Source organism: Ictidomys tridecemlineatus, chromosome 3 (assembly GCF_052094955.1).
Source record: "Ictidomys tridecemlineatus isolate mIctTri1 chromosome 3, mIctTri1.hap1, whole genome shotgun sequence".
Classification (NCBI taxonomy): domain Eukaryota; kingdom Metazoa; phylum Chordata; class Mammalia; order Rodentia; family Sciuridae; genus Ictidomys; species Ictidomys tridecemlineatus.
In genome coordinates this window covers 84458336-84473876 of record NC_135479.1, presented here as the reverse complement: position 1 = coordinate 84473876, position 15541 = coordinate 84458336, and the positions used below count along the sequence as shown (strand labels likewise).

Genomic DNA, 15541 nt, shown 5'->3' with positions numbered 1-15541 from the left:
GGTTGAATATCCAGCACCAAAAAGAAAAAAAGAAAATGTGGCATTTAGAATACTAACCTGATAATTTAACTGCAAATAAAAAAGAGATTTACACTGGTAAGTAGGAGGGAGAGTGAAAATAGGGAGGTGTCGTCATTTTAAATAAAAATGATGGAGAGACCGGCAACGATTGTGGGTTCAGGCAGTGTTCAATGCAGACTCATCTACATTTGCTACTTCTTAATAAAGAGAGAGAGAAAGGGGAAGAGGGAGAGAACAGACTTACCTGCTCAAACACCTGCACAGTTCTTCCACAAAACCCATAAGTCTTCCCATAAAGCCTTGAGTCCTGCCTATCAGCTTTTGGGCCATATGACCTTACTCTGGTCACCTAGCCTCTCTGAAATGTGTCCCCGCCCCTGGACAGTGAAGATAATATGCCAACCTTTCAGAGGTGCCTTAAAAACTGGAAAAAATGCACCAAAAATGCAAATGACTTTGTAGGTGATCAGTAGTTACTATGTTATTAGGAGATATCTATGCTTCAGACCTCAATTTTTTAAACAATTTCCTTGAAAACAGTATGCTTGTCATCAAACATGTATTTGAAAAATTATTTAAATGGGTCCCCTAAGGGACAGGTTGTGTGTGTGTGTGTGTGTGTGTGTGTGTGTGTGTGTGTGTTTGTGTGTGTCAACTCAACATATTCCATACTGGCAGACTGAAGAAAGCAATACAGTTCAGGCTGGAAGTATTGCCAAAGAACTTTGAGGTGTAAGCAATACAGTTCAGGCTGGAAGTATTGCCAAAGAACTTTGAGCTGTTTCCTGTCAAAATACCAGTACATTGAATGTAGGGTGAATCTTCAATAAAAGTAGGGATGGGTGGGGAAGGAGCCAGAATTCTTAATACCAACAATGACAATGTAATACCTTCAGAACTGAAGTTCTACTGAATTGAAGTTTCTGATTAATTGCAGGTGGATCAAATGACCCTTGTCATTTCCTTATGTGTTGACTATCATCCTGTAACACACGAACTCACTATGTTGTCTACTAAGTACCATAAGTGGAACATAATTTGATTTTGATTTTGATTCGATAATTTAGAATCCGACAGTGTCACAGCATGGTCATCATATACATTGAAAAGCAGTGCAGTTCTGTAGGGGGAAATTAGAGGGTAGAAGGCATTAGACTGATTTAATATTGACCCTAGGATATAACCTCCTTGTGAAGACTTGTTTTCACATACTTTTTTCTAAAGGGGATTTTTGGCTTGCAACTGAAGTTTCTTTGATTCTGGTTAATTTAACAGGGGAGTTGAAAGCACTCCCTAAGAGGTACTTTTTTCTCTTAAGCCCCAGATGTTTCTCTGGAAGTCCCTCCTGGTATGTGACAGGCTCTGGGTTCAGGAGCCTCCCTACGTGGTGCCATTAAGTTATCACCTAGTTCTGTCCATGTCCCCCACTAGTGAAGGTACAATATTATAATTAAGGCAAATTAAAACATCAACACAACACTCCTGTTTAGATACCTAGTTATGCATATAGACAGATACATATGTAAAAATGAACTGAGAAGAGTCTATTTGCATTTTAAAATTGAAATTTAATAGTGGAGAATCCACACAGGACAACAACATCAGAGATTATTTCTATTAGTGACAGCTCTGCAGGAATAGCACATCTGAGTTAAACAAAAAGCTTTCTTAGGAACAATCTAGAAGCACACAGGTCTTTTTCCCCCAAGGGACATGAATAGCCATACAAGAAGGATTATCCAAGAGAAAGTTTATAAGGAGCTTGTAAGGAAATAGTTTTGTCACAACGAAATCATTATTTTTTTCATTATTAACACACTAATGTCTTAATTTTTATACTGATTCAAACATTTTCCCCAAATACCTTTGGGTTTTTAGTGTCGTTAAAGCTTCAAATGTATCTTTCAACATGAAACATCTATTTCCACAAAGCTCAACACATGTTAGTAAATTTCTGCAGTATGTCTGATGACCACATGTCCCGTAGAGTCATTTTTTACAAGAGTAGATCAAGTCACGAAGCATGCCAGCTCACACATGGCACAGTGTTGCCACATTATTGTCCCATTGGCAAGATCATGCTATTAGGTCTGGCATATTAACAATGAATCTTGAAAATTTAGCTTTCCAACTCTCAAATAAGATCTTAGTTTGTTCAATATCTCAGAGATGGTATCAACAAGCATTACAAATCATCTCCCCCAAACCATCTTGACTTTCTGTCACCTGGGGGTCCTATAGGCTTAGAAGTGAAAGAGCATTAAAAAGACAAAACTTCATTTGTGCCTACAGTTGGGAAAACGCAACTTCATTTTGGGATGAATTCGCTGCCCACCAGATGGCAGTGTTGCCCAAGGATGGGGCTGCAACCAGGCTCTCCACTGGGCAGGTCTTTGCAGACCTTGAGCTAGGGGAACATTTTGAACATTGGTGAAAAGCCAAAGAGACATTAAGCCCATGAACAGAGAGGGCTGCACAGACAATGTGGAACTCTTGGAAAGTCAAAAATCTAAGTCAGCTTCCAATTCAAGGATTGTGTTTGTAGAAATACTTCAATTTTATACATCCAGGTGCTGTGAAATTTACGAACGCTTTTGATTTTGATTTAAATTTTCTTATGGTTTATTTTCTTCTCATTTGCAAAGAAAGCAAAGCGGAATAAGTGATTTCAGATTTCAGTGCAAACCCATATATGACCCAGAACAGTATCTGAATCAAAAGATTTAATCATTGAAAGATAACAACTTTTTAAGAAAGGCATTAATTAAAAATATGTGTTCGTATTTATCAGGATGAATCTCTTTTTCTTTCTTAAGTTTTTAAATTTTTGGTGCACTAATAGATGTTAACATGAGTTATGGTCATATTTCTGGATAGGATTCCTTCTTTCTTTCTTTTGGTATAGGATATTGAACTCAGGGGTGCTCTACCAGCCCTTTTTTTTTTTTTTTTTTTGAGACAGGGTCTCTCTAAGTTGCTTAGGGGCTTCCTAAACTGCTGAGACTAGCTTTGAACTTGTGGTCTTCCTGTCTTAGTCTCCCAAGATGCTGGAATTTTAGTTGTGTACCATCGTGCCCAGCAGTTGTTTCTCTTTTAATTTCTTAGACTAAATGCATGCCTAGTTGGAAGACTCTAGATGTAGTGTTTCAAGGCTTGGGAGGCTCTGGGGAGAGAGTATGTGCTCGTGTTTTGTATTACACTGGGAAATTTATTTTTAAAAGGCCAAGATAGTTCTTGGTACTTTTGGGTTCCCCTTCTCTTCTCTCTTGGGCTCCCCCTGAGTAGCTACAGAGGATAAGGAGTTAACAACAGAAAGACAGTTTTTAGCAACTCCAGATCAGACCACATGAGTTCCATTTTCACAAGAAGAGCCCTGTTTTTATCAGTGGAAGGAAGAATTCTAGGTCTTTCTGATTAAGTAGGATAGGTTACAGGGGAAAATCAGAAACCATAATGATTTGAGAAAAATAAAGCAAAAAGTGAGGAAAATATTTTTTCAAAAGAAGTGTTATATTAAACTAAACAAAATTTAAAGTGTCAGCATTCATTATTGACATTATAAATGGCAGTACCCTTTTTAAAAAATATGAAGGTCTCTAAAATGTGTTTAGACTGTGAGCTAGTAAGAACACTAATGAGAATTACTCTGGAGAATAATTCAACAGGAAAATAAAGAGCCATGCACAGAAACATCCACCTGAGTCCTTCTGTTTGTACCATTCCTTCAAATAAAGTAATGTGGTACTCTCTCCCTGCCCCTAAAATAAAGGGGTGGGGGAGCCACATGCAAAGATAGTATTTGCAGTGTTGTATGTGATTCTGAAAAATAGAAAAAAAAGTCAAACGTTATGACATAATTATGATTAAATAAAATGCTCCTAGCTACTGAGTGAAACAAACACTGTACAACCTAAAAATATAAAGTAACTTTCAAATAAATACTATAAAGGCTATTAAGTAACATTTTTGATATGCTGATCTCATGAGTCATAGTGAAAAATAATGATGTGCAATTGGAACAAGGGGCACAGTCCCCTTGTGGAGGGGCCAGGACTATTCCAGTGGGGTTTCTCCTTAGCAGGGTGCTCAGGGGCAGTAATAGACTCAAAAGTACAGCTGCATCTCTGGAATGAGTCCTGGAATCAGCACCTCTCTGCTCAGGCAGTCCACTTTAGCTTTCCTACAGAAGTGAGCTGTGTGTTAGGACAGCCAGGACAGTGCACTCAGCTTCTGACTGATTAGCCTGAGGTTGGCCTTGCTAAGAGTCCTCCATGTTCCTGAGTACAGTCTGCAAATGGAAACAAAGAAGTCATGACTGTCCCCTCCAGCCTTCTCCCACTCACTGGACAATGATCGGAATTAGTGAAGCAAAAGATCCTATAAACAAGCAAAGGGGTGTCAACTCTTCCCTTTCTACAAAATAGTATCCACTTTGCATATTACCCAATTTATGGATTACATAGGGTAAAAGTTGGCTTTCCCCATGATGCTTCTCTTCCCACCATCTCCCCATCTTTTTCCCTTCCTCCCTTTGCCATTTGCAGAAACAGCAAACTAATGTTCTTATTAGTCAAAATCATGCACAGAGAGACAAATTGATTGAAATAGGAATCATACCATATAATCCCAAAATGAAGTTTAGTGATTTATGAAAAGGACTAGTGGTTCTTCAGAAGTGGTTTTGTTTGGTTGGGTTGGGGGAGGTCAGGTTTTCTCTATAGGAGTCCACTTCTAGCTAATTTGTGTATTGATTTTTGCGCAGGTACAGTTTAATGTATGTAGATAAAGTTGCAGGTTCCTAAAAACAGAACCACCATAGTAAGAAATGATACTACAGGAAGGTGATGGACCAGGAGAGGGAGGGCCTGGATTCAGCAAGTTCCCATCAGAATATATATTTTTTCATCTCAAGAAACAACTTTATTTACTAATGATCTCACTGTTTCTACAAATACTCCATTGGGTGAAAAGTTAGTGTGAAGAAAATTCAAGTTAATTGTGGTTGTTCCCAAATGTCAGTGAGAGATACTTTGTTTTGTGAATTATTTCCTATGCAAGCAAGAATAAATCTCATAAACTACTCAGAAAAGATTAATTCTGTCTTTGTAACCAATTTGAATGAAAAAGGAGTTGCTGGTAAGTTATTAAAATAATTCTAAATGCCATCTAGTTTTTATGCACAGGCCTATTTTTTTTTCTTTCCACTTTCAACATAATTCAATTTTGAATTGTCCTTTAGATGCTGGTCATATTTAATCCTTGTCAAGTTTAGAGGTTTGAGTAGAAAAAGTGATCAGAGTACAGGTTGTGAATGAAGTGCTGTTTCAATCAAAAGTGTCATGAAAGTTCCCTCTCACTTACCTGGTTTGCTCACAGGGCAATTGTCTAGGAGGTGGGAGACAGGTGAGGAACAGGGGCCAGAAGACAGGTGGCTCTTGGACTGAGCTTGAGAAGAACACCTTCCAGAGATTATTGCCAGCACCATGTCATTCTCAAAAGGGCCAGACCTCAAGTATCCCAACAAAATTCCCAGGGATATATCAGCAATCTGGAAAGGAAAAGAACTAAAACCAAAACCTCAAACAGGCATCACTTGCCTAGATTAACTTTCTTTTCTTTTGTTGCAATGCTTTTATACATGAGTGGTCTACATCGTGACTATGGAGCCAAAGTAATTTCCATTTTACATTATGCTTATGGTGAATGAATTGGAACTCAAGCCTTGGAGTTTAAAGAGCTATTACAGTTCTGTGTGAAAGCCAGGACAGAGGGGTGCGGTATGCATCAGTAAATCACCACTGTGCTCTTGTCTGGTCCAAGGCCAAGAACGCATCCATCCTCCAGAAGATAATGACAGATTCCAAAGGTCTGACTTCTTATTAGCAAATTCAGGACATAAAAGTCGTATGCATTTTTTTTTAAAAAAAGTTAACTCAAGAGAGTCAAAAACTAACATTAATTGTAAATTAGATGCATGATGTGTTTTTCTGTGCCAATCAGATGATTAGCAAATGGTTTGTGCCTGACCTCCGTTCACAAATACCATGGAGATTTACTCCAGGCCTCCCTGTCATTCCTCCTATACTGATAAATACGTGAAATCATGTTTTAGTACTTTGCTCAAAGAAATAGAGAGGGGGGATTCACTCTGTATTCCCACCAAATATTTATTTTGCTTTTGGAAATTGTGTTCAGAATGGAGGGTTAATAAGAGAGATGGCTGACTTACATTATTTAAATTAGGGAGAACCTTTTTAAATTAAAAAAGAGATCACTAAAAGCAGTGTATCAAATCCAAGTAGTCATCACCGAACATGTTTTCAAAATTAAAAAAGTTCATATTTTGTTGCAATTTTTAAGATATAATAAGAAAATTAAAATCTTCCCTTTTCCTCTCCCTAATACTATTTTCTTTTTCTCCCTCTCTCACTGTATAAAATCAGTGTATTTTAGTTATGTAATTAAGTATGAATTAGGTATGTAACTGGTCAATGTGTTTATACCATATACAAAAATATATCTGTAAATAATTGATTTTGTGGGTATTTTATAAAATCATATAGAGACACAATCTCATATCACATATAAAGTCATCCTGCTTAAATTTCTTCTCAATGTTCTTCTGGATCTCTATCCATATACCTGTCTATTTGTTTAATTTATTTAATCCATTTAATACTGCAATGCAGTAGTCCATCATGAAGATTATGTCATAATCCATCCATTTCCCTATTCCTGGATATCAGATTATTTCTTTTTTCTTTACAATTATGCTAAAATGGACTTTTCTGTTCATGTTTCCGTATGTGACTACACAGAGCCAGTGGAAAATGAAACTCTGGGGCAGAATGTTCTTTTCAAAATATAGGGGAAAAAGTGCTGTTAAAGGCACTGAAATAGTAGCTTTTTCTTTTCTTCCATGATCTCTCTTGCTCTTTCTCTCTTGCTTTCTCAACTTGCCACAGTGTTTCTTTATTTCCTAATGTTCTATGAAGAAAAAAATTGAGTGTAAATTATTATCATGAATTTTACCTTTCATTTTATGTCTATTACAAATACAAACAGAAGCTATTTAACTTATATGCCAAATCACAGAAATCTGTTGCCTTGCATTTCATAGCTCCTATATAGGTATGCATTCCATTCTTACCAGGATAGTGGGAACTCTGCACAAAGCTCACTTACAGTTTTCATTTCACTTCTTGATTCCTGCTCTACCCACACCTCTTACCTGAAGAATGAGGGGAAACTGAAAGGGAAAGTTGTCTTTCTCTTTTCTTCACTGTCATCATTTTCAGAAAGTCTGGTTGGCTAATGCCAACCAGTAACATGAATGGAAAAGGATACAGCAGGCTTCCTTGGTCTCTCCTGCTTCTTGGAATGCCAGAGCCTTCTGTTTGCATGGAAGCCACATGTGGTTCAAATGGACAGTGTGGCCTCTTGGGGCAGCTGATTCTCCATTTCCATGGGGGGAGATGAAGCATGCTTACTTTGTGCTCCCTCTGAGTTCTGCTGAACTCTCACACATCAGGGGTCCACGGGAATTTTGTGCTCATGGAGCATCCCATCCTGATACCATCTGTGAATAGGGCAGCTGGACCAGTGGGCTCCTCTGCTCACAATATGCTCGATTGTCCTATCAAACTTCACTCAAAATCACAAGTTCAAAAACACAATTATTAGGAATTTCAAGACAGTGAAAGCACAGCATAAACAAGGCACAGGGCCCTTCTGAGGGGTAGCTGGTCCTGTGCCTGTATGAGGGTTTCCTTGGTACATGTGTCCAGAAGTAGGTTCCAAATGGTTATGCACATTGTCAGTTTTAACCTGATGTGACAAAAATGGCTGAACAAATTTACACTCAAATGGGCAATATACAGTGCATCCCTTGACTCATCCTCACTCACTCTTCATAAAAGTGTGTTTGCCAATTGTGTTATTTCTGCTGTTGTTTCCCTGGGTGACTGAACAATGTTTCATGCGTTTGTTTATTCTGGGGGTGTGAACTTCCTGTTCTATAACCTCTGCCCATTTATCTACTAGCTTGTCTCTCCTTGGGTATTGATTTGTAGGAGTTTTGAAGGTTGTTCTTTAATACATTTTCAATACTATCCTTGAATGCTGTATATCTTGCTAATGTCTTCTCTCAAGCTAATTCTCTTCTTTTAACTTTGTAAATCAGGCTGTTTATTCTACAAAAGCATTAAATTTTGTGGCAGCCAATTCTATTCATTTTTTCCTTTATTTGTTTATTTGTTTGTTTGTTTGTTTTTCTTTCCTGGCTTAAAAGAAAAAATATAGTCTACTATGTTTTTCTAAAGTTTTAAAGATATTTTTCAAAAATTTGCTTTCTTTTAAGTGTTAGATACTTAGGGCAGCTGGAGTTTGTTTCTACCCGTGAGGTCAGGTAGCAATTTAACTTTTTACTTATTTTTCTATGGGAAGTCAGCTTCTCCAACACTTTTTATTAAACAACCCCTATCCGTGTCTCCACTGATCTTCACTGAGCTGTTTCTCAGATCCCTGTTCCAACTTATGTAATAGAGCTTTGAATGAGTCTTAATACCTGGTTGAGTAAGAACCCAGTACTTTTAAATAACCCATTTTCTGTTCATTTTTTTAAAATAACAGAAATAACAAAACAAAAACAAGTTTTTTTCGAGTTTTCAAGATGCATTAAGAAATTCTTCAACCTACATAGCGTGAAAACACAGTGACTTTGAAATCAGACTTGAGTTCTTATCCCAGGCTTGTCATTTTCTGGCTGTTTGAACTTGGGGCATGTTTCTTAACCTCTGAGGCTAGACTCTCTAATCTGTAAAATGGGGATAATAAGATCTACGACCTAAAGCTATTGAGAGGATTAAGTGAGCTAAGTGCCTGGCAAACCTAAACACAGAAAATATTACTTTTCTTCCCCTTTCCTGTCCTTGAAGAGTCGTGTGTTTCTTGATTATTCTGTTCACTCATAGACTCTACAAAGGACAACTGGAGCTTGCTTAAAGGCAAAACAAAATTTATCCTGGGCCGATGATCTGATTCAGTCACTTTTCTAAAACCCAAATAATTGGGCTTTGGGAAAAGCTAACACTGCAAGAATGTCTTTAAGTCGCTCAGCACCTGACTGCTGCTTTTCTTATTAATTAAATGACACAAACAGGTCATAATAAGACCAGAGCCAATCAGCACCCCTCCACATACACACACCCCAATTACACAAACTCAACTCTCCTGACAAGTGCTGAAAAGATCAAAAGGACTGAGAATCAATAGGATTAAGAGTTTGAAATTCTAACGTCTTACCCACAGTGAGACTGGGACTTCCAACTCTCTAGCATTGCTTGGACCAACATCATTTCCTCAGATGGGGAAGAATTCTTTAAACTAATACACCTTGAAACCTGGGATGGAGGTGAGAACATGCTTGGAATTTCATCATGTCCAGGTAGAAACCTAAATTGAAGTGACTGTTCTGGAAGATCAAAGGGAAAAAGGTACATCGAGAATAAATACAGGGCTAATCTGGCTGCAGCCAAAGGAGGAAGCTAATGGGCCTCTGAAACTGGTGGTTAGGCCCTCTCTGGAAGCTTCCACCAGGCAGGGCACAATATCAGAGGGAAATAAGACATAGATGAATCACCAAGCAAAATAAATGGTCCATGCAGGTCATTTTCTGATGAAATGAAGAGGCCCAGCTAGGAGGATGTTGAAGGCAGTTGGCATGAAGAAAAGAATGTTTTGCTGCAAAGTAAAGAGACTGTGCCTCCTCTGGAGCTTCCACTGTGCTTCAGTTCCACAAGAGAGACATCATGCTGTGGGGAGAGGCTTCAGGAGCAAACCTATGTTCAAATCCCAACTTCAGGTCTTGCTAGCTTCACCACATTACTTAGCAAATTCTGAGCTCTGGGTTCTCAATGTACTAAATGGAAAGAGAATTTCAACTTTAAAGTATTATTTGAGAATAACCTGAATTGGTATATCACCAAGAGTTCTCAATACAGGGGGGCTCTATTTATGTACCCACTAGAGTTCTGCACCTGGAAATGTTGTCTGTCTTTGGTGGGCCTGAGGGAAGAGCAGCCTGAGTTTTGCTTTTTATCAGCTTCATCAAGCTTCCTATTTCTGGGGTCCTCCACTCCTACAGTAAGTTGGCTATTTATCTCAATGAGCTTCCCTTTTCCTCCCCCACTCTCAGCAAAACCTCCCCATTCTTGGTTCAGCTCCACTATTTTGTATGCCGAGTTGCATGAATATATTAAGTCCCAGATTCAGAAGGCCTCCTCAAAGTTTGTGAATGGGATATCTGTGATGCAGAACATATGGTCCCTTGATCACAGTATTCCAAATCAGTGTCTCCTTTGGGAAATCTGATTTAGTAGATTGAAGGACACAGGAATCTGTGTTTAGCAAATATCTTTAGATCCTTGCAATCAGTATGGTTTGGGATCTGAGTACCTATCACCAGGGAGCTTGGTTTAAAATGCAGAATCTTGGGCTTCACTTCATTATTATCAAATCAGAAACTGCATTTAAAAAAAATTCTCAGGCATATTTGACATGTAAAATACAGGCTGCCTAATTAAATTTGAATTTCAGATAAACAATGAAATTATTTTTTAGCATAAGCATGTCCCTAAATATAAGATCTACGATCTAAAGCTATTTAGAGGATTAAGTGAGCTAAGTGCCTGGCAAACCTAAACACAGAAAATATTACTTTTCTTCCCCCTTCCTGTCCTTGAAGAGTCGTGTGTTTCTTGATTATTCTATTCACTCATGGACTCTACAAAGGTGGAGCTTATACTTTTGTTTGCTAAAACTGGTAACCCCATCTTCAGGTTATTTTTATGCACATTAAAGTTTGAGAAGTACTGTCAGTAAATCAGTAGGTTTTAAACTTTTGTATGCCTCAGAATCACCCAGAAGTCTTGTTAAAACCCAGATTGCTGAGCCTTATCCCTAGAATTTCTGAATCAATAGGTCTGGGTAGGGACATGATTTAAGCACACACTTGGAGGGCAACAGCTCCACATGATGACTTGATTCCCAGATCAGCCCACAAAATGTGCAGTTCTTAGAGCTTGTATAACATAAAGACTGAGGACCCCTCCAACACTCATGTCTATGAATAAAGAGAGATTAACAATCTCTGATTCCAAGCCAATAGCCTGTAAAACTTGACCACCATTTATAACAAGGTCTGGAAAGACTTGTGTGACTGCCCATGTGGAGCACCTAAGAACTCATCTCCTTCTGGATTTGTGTGTATTTCCTGTTTCCTGATGATAGTGCCCAAAGCATGAAAATGGAAGGATGGGAACAGATGGAGTTAAAGCCAGAATCAAACTCTTATGGGACTGAGTGAGAGTAGGACCAGATTTTAGAGGTCAGATTTGGGGTGGGCATGAGGACTAAGTATGCAGAGTGGTCAATGGGGTTGCCAATGGTGGGAAGTGAGGAGGAAAGGTGGGCAGCACTGGCTCCTCATTAGGACGAGTGGCCCCCACTGAAGTGCCCGTGAAAGTAACAGGACTGTAACTGCTCCACAATCTCCTTATCATTCCTCAAGTGAACAATAGGGAAATGACAGGACTGTGAGGGAGAACAGAAACAATGCAAGGAGGTCAAATGCCTGGCTCCTTTAGTAGGCACAGTAGATCACAACAGCTGCTATTACAGCTGCAAGAGGGTTTAATGCTACTTTACATTAACTTTCTATTGTAGAGACTCTCCCCTTACTTGTATTTGATTTCATGAGATAATAGGTTTAGGAGAAATGTCATCTATACTCTGTGGTGGTAGAATTCTCTTATTTAAAAATATACATAGTGAGATGTATATTTCCACCCCTATATTACTCCTTCCTAGTAAACCTCCACTCTCGTTCCTACTGCCTTAGATGAAATGAAGGTGTCTACATAAGACTTGGAGCCTAGATTTATAAGGAACAAGCCCCTGGTCCTCAGGCAGTGCCACTGAAAGGTTAGCTGTCAGCTGGAATCCGCTGGGGGAGGCACCAGATGACATCTGAAAAGTGAGCTTATTTAACAACTTTCACATCATTGTGAACACAACCCAAGGGTTCACCAGTGGGGTTTTGTGCCTTGTTTTATAACACCTTATTTTAAAAACAAACATGCAGTACAGTTGACTGACTATTTGATATATAATTCTAGGAATAGATTTGTGTGACCACTACTATCAGGATCCAGAACAACTCTATCACCTTAAAAAATTAGTGGTGCTGTCTCCACCCTTAGCTCCCAGCAACAAGCGATCCATTCTCCATTGCTATACTTTGTCTTTTTGAGAATGTTATATGACAGAAATTATAAAGAGTGAAAAAGCCAGTCTTGCCTTGTTTTACATTCTTCAGTAAAGTTTTTTTTTTAATTGACTCAATAGCAGAATAGGAGGCAATGAAAAGATTCATTTGTAAATTAGACTTTTTTATTGTCATCCCTCAGGTGCCCTTACATACTTTTCCTTACCCCTATCAGAAATGTTTCCCATGTTGCTGCTTCCCAATTTCCTCATCCTCTCCCTCTGGTCTTTTCCTCCTACTCTGTATTTCTCCCCTTTGCTTTCTCAGAAAGTCAATCTGAGCATGAATTAAGCAACATGACACAGCACATTTGAAAACACACAGATCTCCAATGTCAGCCTGGGTCTATTAGGATAGGGGCAAGGGAACCTGCCTCCTTGGTCCTCAGTTTCCTTAGGGTAGAAAAATATCTATTCTGAAGAGCTGGAGTGAGGATGAAATGAGAGGTTGAATGCAAAGCCCCTGGCACAGATTAGGCAATCAATACACATTTATTGTTCTGAGCTTTTGGTATTAATAGTGCTCATTATTAAAAATTTTACATTTGCTTGTTCATCACAGGAGCCCACAGATCATTCCATCAGAGACTTCAAACATGCATGTGCACAAAACTGAATTTATTTCCTTTTTTGAATATTTAGTTTTTAGTTGTCATTGGAATACTTTTACTTATTTACTTATTTATTTTGTGGTGCTGAGGATCGAATCCAGGGCTTCGAATGTGGTAGACAAACATTCTACCGCTGAGCCACAACCCCATCCCCCAAATTTATTTCTTATCAAAATAGACCTAGAACAACAGACTATGTTTTCATACATTGTTATGATAGCATAGAGAAGCTCACATAGGAGTAGATACCAAAACATCTTGCTCTTTCATGGTCCCCTGTGTGACCTTGACCATGGCACTATGTCCTCCTTGGTTCTTGATTTTTTTTTTTTTTAACCTGAAAATGTGAGGCTGACCTCAAAGCTCTCAACGGTTTCTCATAGCTTTAAAACTTCTAAAACTCCAAGTACACACACACCACAGTTTTAAAATTAGCAAGTTCTTATAAGCTATCTCTCCAGGCTGAGTTGAATTTCTGCTTGCTGAGTCTGAAGGTGTGGACCAACTCCTCTCCCTAGTTTATTATTCTGACACACAACTGGATCTATACAGAAATGTGGAGAGATTATTAAGTGAATCTAGATGGTATAAGCAGTAACTAGATGACTGTCTTTAGGAAACATATAGGGCCTGTCTGGTCAAATATCATGAGAAAGAAAAAAGAGAGAAGAAAAAGCCTGAATTCTATTGGTTTCTTCCATGTATATTTCATTTAATAATATTACATGGCAATTGTTAAATTTCATAAACATCTAATATGTGCCAGACATCAGGCTGAACACCTGTATGGTATCTCATTTAATCCTCACAATGTATTTTTTGGCAAGGTGTTAGGATTGCCATTTTAATCCCCCTTTTAACTGATTAGTAAACTGACCCTCAGAAAGGTATAGTAGGTAGCCCATAATTATACATGTAATAAGTGACAGAAAACTGGATAGAGCTAAAATAAGTATAAGTAACTTAGAACAAGAATTATATTCATTCCATTACTAAAAGAAGACACTCCTCTCCAAGGGTTGGCCTCATCCCCTCTGAAAGTCAGTGTCCAAAAGTGCTTGAATGTAACTAGCATTCCCCTGACTAGGGGTTGAATGAATAAAGGTAAAAAGGAAGGGAAAAAAGAAAGTTGAGATAGGAATTTGAAGTAAAGAAGAGGGAGGGGAGAATTCTGCGAAGAAGAAAGGAAAAGAAAAAGTATGGGAAGGTCAGGTTTCAGAGTGGCAGCTAATGGAAGCTGAAGGCTGAAAATTTCCAAGTCTTCCTGGCTCTGGGAAATCACAGAAAGAAGGGGAGGGAGTGGGAGGCCTTCAGGCTAAGCAATTACCTAAGAGGACCATGATGAAGACAGAAGGCTAGGAGATGCTGCCTTTAGGAACAGGAGGAGATGGGTAATGTTTTCTCTGTCCTTGGAGTAGAGAAACTCATGGAAATTCCCTTGCCATTTCCAACTTTCGACTAGCAAGAAGGCCAATGTTTCTCATCTGAAACAGGAGAGATTTCCTTTCAATATAAGTGAGAGGAAACAATATCTGTCAAAAAATTCCCAAATGGTGCTTCCTCCTTCTCTTCACCTAACTGCCATAGGAAGGAAAGAAAAAAACTTGTGAATTGATGGACAAATAGAAGCCACGTGGAAAGATGAGAAAGGCTAGGGATTCTCTTTGAATCACTTTAAAAAGTATCATGCCACTTTGAAAAAATGGACAGAACAGAACCTAAACTTGTATTTCCATTCACCGTAAAAACATATGGGAGAAAGGATCCTGAATTCAAAACTAGACTTTGTAAAAGGGTGAAGCAAAACAAGAAATACACTCAGATTAATTAATGATCCTAAGCACTTAACAACCGCTGGGTCCTTTAATCCTCAAAACAATCCTGTGAGGCCTTCAGGTCTGTAATTACCTAAAAGGATCCTTTCTCCATTTTACAGATGAGGAAAGTGAGATAGAGACGTTAAGCAACTTGTTGCAGCTGGCACAGGTAGTAAGCAGCTGATCTAGGATTCAAGCCTAGAAGAGGGTCTGACTCTCAACGCTCAAGCCAGGACAAATGCCAATCTGCCTCCAAAGACTGAGAAAAAAACAAAACAAATCCAAAGCTCGAGAGCCTCAGTGAGTTCCTTATCTCCACAAAAGTAAGACTGATGAAGGATCCCAGACTCTGGAGAAATTGTGTGTTGACCTGAGGAAAGAAAAATAAAGATGCAGGAGATACAGATCTACAGGACTGACAGGTGGTAGCAGGAACCTCAAAGTGGGAGGAAAAAGATCTGAACTTCAGGTCCTCTTCATATTAGCTTTGTGATTATAGGCAAGTCATTTAACTTCTCAAAGCTCCAGTGTCTTCTGTAGAATAGAAACAACACCTGCAGGGAACCTGACTTAACTGAATAGCAGTATAACCCGGAAGTTGTCACACACATTCATGTCCAGGTGGAGACCTCAGGGGATTAGGATTATGAAGTAGTTCTGGATGAGAAATTTGGAGGAAGGAAAAAAAATATACCTGGTGAGTTTATTAGAACCCTTAGACCTTCAAATAAATGAATAAGCAGGCCAGTATCAGTCTGCAACAAAATA

The 15541-nt window shown here is 38.6% G+C and overlaps 1 long non-coding RNA gene across 1 annotated transcript; it reads right to left on the bottom strand.

The window, feature by feature from the left end:
* Positions 1-1568: 1568 nt before the first annotated feature.
* Positions 1569-10579, bottom strand: LOC120884305 (uncharacterized). The gene is made up of 2 exons (XR_005726696.2): positions 5383-10579; positions 1569-4309 (listed from the first exon to the last, which is right to left on the bottom strand). It is a non-coding gene; the product is annotated as an uncharacterized LOC120884305 (long non-coding RNA).
* Positions 10580-15541: the final 4962 nt, after the last annotated feature.